We start from the raw sequence: 8,136 nt of genomic DNA on the forward strand, positions 1-8,136 counted from the left end.
CTCTGCAAGTGACTACGGTTGACTCCAGGAGACATTCTGCTGTTTTCAGTCACAGAAAACTCGTGGGCATAGTGTGGCAAAGCTGTGTTAGAAGCAAACAGGTTAAAGTAGACCCCCAACACCAAAGCCATCTGCTCAGCTCCCACACAGCCCTGCCGGGAGAGGATAACTCAGAGCCTACTGTTTCAACAAGCTACTCTATAGAATTCTTTGAGGTTATATAACCCCCACTGAAATAAATAATGGCATAGTGTATGGTAAAGGGTGAACTGAAAAAGAGTGGTGTCATTATTGCTGTAAGTACCCACAAAAGATGTTTATCATCACACACAGACACGGCCACAAATGCACAAGTCATCGCTAATAAACTCACTCATTTCCACATAAACTTGCACAGTGTTGTGCAATCCAGCAGAAGGCCAGGAGACGTCAGCAATTCAGACCAAGGCTATTTGTCAACAAAACCAATCCATTTCACCAGCTTCAGCGAACCGTTGCCGCAAGAATCAGCTTTTTTTTTTTTTTTTCATGGAAGAAAATTGTCACACATAACCTTAAATAGAAAAGACAGATGCTCACAACCCCACAGACAAAGCAAGGTAGGAGTTGAGGTAATATTCAAGGGTGACTTGGAGGTTGGGAAGTGTAGAAAGAGGACGTCGTCGTGCTGCCCAGGGTTTCTATACCATCATTTTGCCTGTTACTAAAGGAAAAATATCAAAGAAAGACAGGAAGAAAAAGGTTTTCTCACTTATCACAAAACTGTTATTTAAAATAAAAATCTTAAATTGTTTTAATGTCCTACACACATTTATCGTGGCCTTACTATACACCAGATGCTGTGTTAGGTACTTGGCACATGGAAATAGATAAAGCTCACAGGCTACTGGAAGGAAGAAACATAGGCACAGATCACAATAATACAAGGTGACTGATTATGATAGAGATATGTCATTGAGGATTGCAAGCTTAGAGAAGAGACATTTCTAGTTTGCCTCTGGCAGACGTTTTACTCAAGTCAGCCTGTCTTCCCAATTTGTTATTCTTAGAATAGTCCTTATAGAGTTTGAAAAGTAAATACCTGAGACAACTTGAGGGGAAAAATATATATGAAAAGCAAATAATTGTTGCCATGACTCAAAGAGAAACAAGGTCATTCAGAGGAAAGAGACCATGAAATAAAGCCAGAGAAATTGGGGAAAGGAGAGCACCCCCGAGGCTGTTGTTTCACTGTGGTAATGAGAATTCAAGAGTCAATATAGAAAGAGTCACGATGTACTTGACTGAAACAAGGTCTGTCTGTGACAAAAAAAAAAATAGAAGCAGTTTCTCAACTTGATTCTCTCTCTTCCCCACATTCAACTGTATTTTTCCTTTTCAATTTATTCATGCCCCTTGCTATAATCTAGTAGTCTTGGGGATACTTGTAAGGAAAATCTCACATTCTTTACCCTTCCAGGGCTCACAGCTTAGTTGGGGAGGCAAGGCCAGGTGATGTAAGAATCAGTGTGATGTGGACATGGACGTGAGGGCCCTAGAGCTGGAAGACCACTGCAGACTAAAGCCTCCATGAGACAGAGGAGGAGAGTGTTCCAAGGGAAGGAAGAACATCAACACAAAGACCTGGTGGTCAAAATTAGCGAAGTTAGAGGACTTTATAAGTTGGATTAAGTCCATAAAAGCAGTGTTCCTGATAGAGACAAGTAGAAAGTGAAGTTGTTAAGTCAGGTGGGGGCAGACTGAGAAGATTCCAGAAAGCCAGACAAAGATATTTTGGCAGGTAGATCTTCTTTGCCCCCAATTTTTAACAATAACCAATCTGTGGAACTTATCAGACTGGCTGAGGTAATGATCAAATCTGGATATTCGCATTTTTGAAACCTACTTTATGATCAGATGTGATATTTTCTGTTATAAGCCTAAGTAAAATATTTATTCCTATTAAATATTTTCCTATATATGAGAAAGAAGATATCCAAGACCCAAGAAGAGACTCCTTAAGATGCAAATATGATTTTTCCAATGTTTCTACTTTTAGATATTTAGAGGTTGAGTTTGACGAACATCTGAGCCAGATCCTTTTAGGATATTGAGTCACTTTTCTCTTACTGGATTGTCTAGCACACACTTGAACATTTTCATGGTATCAGTGTCATATTCAGAGAGATGCAGTGTCAGAGCAGTGGGAAGAGAATTTAGGAAGCTAGATTCTCTTTTGTTCCCAGCTCTTCCACTGACTGGCCATGTCACATGGAAAAATCTCCATCTCTCTGAACCAGCTCCTCATTTGCAAAAGGAAAGGGTTAAACTAGTGATAGTTCAGTCTCCCTCAGATCTAAAATTCCATCATAAATGGTGCCATTGGGGATTGAACTAAATCTTCTTGGTCCCAGATTATATTGCAAAGGTTACATTTTAATAAATCCTGCTATCAACATGTTTACTTGTCGTATGTCTCACACACATAAAATTAGAGTGCAGACTGTGCCCCCAACAAATTGGTTCTTTTAAGCTTCCCAGATGTTTAGATTCCAAATAAACAGTAGTAGGTAGTTTGAAAATGACAGCAGAAAGTTGTCATTCGAGGGGAAGAAGCTGAGCATCCTAAACCACAGACTGGGGAGAGCGAGATCTCTTCAAATGCCTTTGGCAAGGCGGCCCCAGCCCAGAAAGTGCAGTTTGGGACTGTCAGAGCTGTATGTGCACCCGCAGGCGATCAGGGCTGGATGTAGTCTAAAAGAGGTAGATAAGCTCAAGATATATGATCTGCTTTCCTGCCAAGAGCAATTTGCTTGACAGGCCTCCTGCTTATAAAATACTAAGGCATTCTTTTCAGTATTAAAAAGTTTTGGTCTTTGAGAATAAACTATGTCTGCAGAGGGAAAGAAAAAAATTTAACAGTTTGATTTGTAAAAGGACTAGATGGATAGTGAGTATATTTTATGTTTCCCAGTTGAAGGAAATAAAAATCCGTTGTTGTTTTCACATGTCTGATCCCGGTATATGCCTATGCTGGGAACTGTGATCTTCATAGGGATCAAAACGAACTAACTTTTTAAAATACAAGCATTTTAATGGTCTGAGACATTGACAATCCTGATCCTCACAACAACTTTATTGGGTAAACAGGGAAGGTATTCTCCCATCTTACACATGAGAAAATAAGCTCACAAATCTTAAGAGACTTGCTCAAGACCTCGTCACTGATAAATATAAATAAGTGAGAGGGACACAAGTTCAGCTTGTTGATGCCTTTCTACAAGTCCTGGTTTTCCTTCTATGCCTCAACTTTTCGTTTCCGTTGTATATTGATTTGTAAAGCAAATAATTTTGTTGTCATTTATGTTAAAGTGATNGTTTCCGTTGTATATTGATTTGTAAAGCAAATAATTTTGTTGTCATTTATGTTAAAGTGATGTTACTATGACAATTCTTCCCAGAGTAATAGATAAGCTTAACACAATGATGATCAAAAATTCCAACAAAAAGTTTCTTCTAATTTATTTTTTAATTGATTTTAAAGTCACTTGGAAAAATTAAAAAGTTAGACCACCTAATCTTAAAATGAGGGTAATAATGGGACAACTAGTAATAAAATTATTAAAATATTTTCTCTGTAATAAATAAGAATGGTACTGACACAAGTATAGACAGAAATGTGGAACAAAATCAAAGTTTCAGGAACACTCTTTAGTATAAACAAATATTAAATATTTAAAAAGCAGAGCATCACAAATTAATAGCTCTGTAATAAATAAGAATGGTACTGACACAAGTATAGACAGAAATGTGGAACAAAATCAAAGTTTCAAGAACACTCTTTAGTATAAACAAATATTAAATATTTAAAAAGCAGAGCATCACAAATTAATAGAGAATGGAAGCATTATTCTACAATTGGTCTTAGGATAATTAGTTAGATATTAATAAAAAGTACTTATATCCTTAAGTTATATTTACACACTTAAATAGAGATCAAACAGAATAAAGAGTTAAATATTTAAAAAATGAAAATCACAAGAATCAAAAGAAAATATAGGTAATAATTTATCTGATCTGAATGCAAATTCATTGGAAGAAATTACAAATGGAAAATGTAAATAAAGGTGACTTTAACAAACATATTAATTTCCATATTTTATAAAAACATGCTAACCAATATAAAAATATAGAAAACTGGGGAAAATACTTGCAGCAGGTATGAGAGACAAAGATATATATTCTCAGACATCTACACTCCTAAGTTCATTGCAGCACTATTCACAGTAACTAAGAGATGGAATCAACCTAAATGCCCGTCAATGAATGAATGCATTTTTAAAAATGTGGTATAAATACACCATGGAATACAATTCAGCTATAAAAAGAAGGAAATCCTGCCATTTGTGGCAGCATGGATGAACTTGGAGACCATTATGTTAGGTGAAGTAAGCCAGACACAGAAAGACAAATAACTGCATGATCTCACTCATACATGGAATCTAAAAAAAGTGTTCACACAGAAGTAAAGAGTAGAACAGCGGTTACCAGAGTGGAGGGGTGGGGGGCGGGGGCGGTGCACGGAGAGGTTGGTCAGTGGATACAAAGTTACAGTGACATAGGAAGAATAAGTGGATATTCTAAGGCGACTATAGCTAATAACATTGTATTGCATATTTCAAAATAGCTACAAAAGGAGATTTTGAATATTATCACCACAGAGAAATGATAACTGTTTAGTTGAGGGATGTGCTAACTACTCTGAGTGAAACATTATACCATATATGCATGTATTGAAACAACACACTGTAACTCCATAAACACGTACAATTCAAAAAATAAGTATGTTTCACAAGAAGAAAAAAGTTACATACTCTCACTGTATACAGAACTCAATCAAACCAGTTTAGAATCTCTAAGAATTCAGTAGATAAACAGGCAAAGAACATGAGCAGATAATTCATAGAAAATAAAAAACAAATGACTAATAAGTATAGGAAAAAAATTTCAACTTCACTAGTAATCTAAAGGCAAATTAAAATGATAGAGCACTTTGTGGGAAAACTGGGTGGCCACACACAAAAGAAGAAGAAAACTAGAGCCCTAATTCTCACCACTTACAAAAATCAACTCAAAATGAGTCAAGGACTTAAATTTAAGAACTCCAAACTATGAAACTACTAGAAGAAAAGACTGGGAAATGATTTACGACATTGGTCTGGGCAAGTATTTTTTGAATAAGACCTCAAAAGCACAAGCAACGAAAACAAAAACAGACAAATGGGACTACACCAAACTAAAAAGCTTCTGCACAGCAAAGGAAACAATCAACAGAGTGAAGAGACAACTTACAGAATAGGAGAAAATATATGCAAACTACACATCTGACAAGGGGTTAACATCCAGGATATATAAGAAACTTGAACAACTCAAGTTAAAACAATCTGATTAAAAAATGGGGAAAATATCTGCATCAGCATTTTCCAAAAGATGACTTACAAAAGGCCAACAGGTATATGAGAAAATGCTCAGCATTACTAATCATTGGGGATATGCAAATCAAAACCGCAATAAGATATCATCTCACCCTAGTTAGACTGGCTATTATCAAAAAGACAGAAAATAACAAATACTGGGGAGGATGCAGAGAAAGGGGAACTCTTAACACACTGTTGGTGGGAATGTAAATTAGTACAGCCATCACAGAAAACAGTATGGAGGTTCCTTAAAAAATTAAAAATAGAACTTTAATATAGTCCAGAAATCCTACTACTGAGAATATATCCAAAGGAAACAAAATTAGTACATCGAAGAGACACCTGCACACCCATGTTTACTGTACCACTATTCACAATAGCCAAGATATGGAATCAACCTAAGTGTTGTCCATTGACAGATAAATACATAAAGGAAATGTGGTATAGTCATATTTACACAATGGAATACTTACTATTCTGCCATAAAAAAAAAAAAGATAAAATCCTGCCATTTACAGCAACATGGGTGGAACTAGAGGTCATTATGTTAAGTGAAGTGAGCCAGGCCCAGAAAGACAAATACTGTGGGATCTCACTCATTTGTGGAATCAAAGTGTTGATCTTACAGAAGTAAAGGGTAGAGCTGTGGTTGCCAGAGGGGTAGAGGGGAGGGGAGGGTGGAGAGAGGCTGGTCAATGGGTACAAAGTTACAGTTAGACTGGAAGAATAAGTTCTAATTTCCCAATTCACAGCTGGATGACTATGGTTAACGATAATGTACTGTATATTTCAAAATAGAAAGAAGAGAGGTTTTTGAAAATTCTCACCACTAAGAAATAGTCTGGGGTGATGGATATGCTTTTTACCCCGATTTGCCAATTACACACGTGTTAAAACATCACACTATACCCCATAAATGTGTGCAATTATTATGTGTCAATTAAAAATAAATTTTTTTAAAAAAATCACAAAACCATTAAGAAAAGACTGGTATAGCACTTTTTGCCTACCAAATAAGTAAAGTCTGAAACATAATCCTTTATGCTAAAAATTTGCTGAAGGGTACACTGTGACCATCTCACTACAAAGCAATTTGACTTCATGTTTCCAAAGTCCTTCAACTGTTCATGTCCTTGACATCAGGAATCTCTCCTAAGGAAATAATCAGACATATGATCAAAGATTTGCAGACAAGGATATCTCCTGCAGCATTATTTATAATAAAAGAAAAATGTGAAAAATCACCCAAATGTGTAAAGTTGTAGAATGTTTAGAAAAATGATGGTTCACACAGAAGATGAACCATTATGTACCTAAATGAAAGGGCAACAAAGAGTTTTTACTACATGAAGAAATACTTTTGACATGATGTTGACTGAAAAAAAAATTCAAGAAGCAAAATCTATGTATAATATGAGTTCAACAACTTGGTTAAATGCCTAAACGAGTACAGAAAAGAACGATGCCAGAAATGTAGAAACTGCTTCTGTATGGAGAGATTTTGATTGATTCTTTTTTTTCTGCTTCTTTAAATTTTCATATTCTAATAATATTTTCTAAAATGAGCATTTGTTATCATGGAAGAAAAGACAACATGAAAATATATACATGCATACATACACGCATACATGCACGTGTATGTGGAAATCCTTTTGATGTGTCATTTATAGGGCTTACCCTTGGATTTTTTTCCAGGAGTGAGGATGAATTGCCTCAATCCATCAGTTCCCCCATGTCCCTATGATATTACAAAATTGCTGACTTGAATATAGAGGTTAGCTCTAGCCATGCAACAGAATGTAGGGTACTAAATCTCAAACCTTAAACTTGAGTAGACTACTCTGACCACTTGACGTGTCCATCAGTTCCCCCATGTCCCTATGATATTACAAAATTGCTGACTTGAATATAGAGGTTAGCTCTAGCCATGCAATAGAATGTAGGGTACTAAATCTCAAACCTTAAACTTGAGTAGACTACTCTGACCACTTGACGTGAAGAATGTACATATATTAATGGAATGACACTAATTTTACCACCATAACAGTAAAATGAACTAGCATCATTGGTATACACTTGTCAATAGTTTGTGACCAAGAGATTAAAATGTGTAATTTCATTTCCATATTATCTCTAAATATCTAATTCCATGGTTGAAAATTATAGACTAACTACATTTCTACTGATCAAGTTTTAATCATAGAGTTATCTGTGTTGATCACAGAAATGAGGACTGTGTATAGAACTAACATAAAACATCTAGGGTTTTTTCACTACGGTAGTTCATTAGAACTCCAATTTATCACCTGAATGAAAAATAAACCATCTTAACTTTTTTGGGTGATTTAGCTGATTTTTTCCATTTTTCACTTGGTACTGATATTCAATATGTGACATGCAGGGTCAGAGGAGGGTGGAAACTGGCTCAGACTGGCTTAGCAGAGCCGATTCTGCTCACCTCTTTCCAAGTCTGTGTTCCATGACATTATATTGGGAGCTTGAAATCAGCCACACAGGAAGGTGTAGACCTAGAAATCACCAAATGCTGCACTCAGGCCTTTTTTATTCCAGAGATTCACTTTACCAGCATACAACTGCATAGTAGGCTATTAAAAATATTTGTTATATAAACAAGTTAATTAATTTTAAAAATTGTACATATTTTTTATTGTCCTTAATA

At 35.8% G+C, this 8,136-nt stretch overlaps 1 long non-coding RNA gene across 1 annotated transcript; it reads right to left on the bottom strand.

Annotated features, from left to right (window-relative positions):
- Positions 1-6,441: 6,441 nt before the first annotated feature.
- On the bottom strand, positions 6,442-7,987 carry LOC103598016. The gene is made up of 2 exons (XR_551165.1): positions 7,915-7,987; positions 6,442-6,608 (listed from the first exon to the last, which is right to left on the bottom strand). It is a non-coding gene; the product is annotated as an uncharacterized LOC103598016 (long non-coding RNA).
- Positions 7,988-8,136: the final 149 nt, after the last annotated feature.

This window comes from Galeopterus variegatus, unplaced genomic scaffold (genome assembly GCF_000696425.1).
Source record: "Galeopterus variegatus unplaced genomic scaffold, G_variegatus-3.0.2 Scaffold2490, whole genome shotgun sequence".
Taxonomy (NCBI): Eukaryota; Metazoa; Chordata; class Mammalia; order Dermoptera; family Cynocephalidae; genus Galeopterus; species Galeopterus variegatus.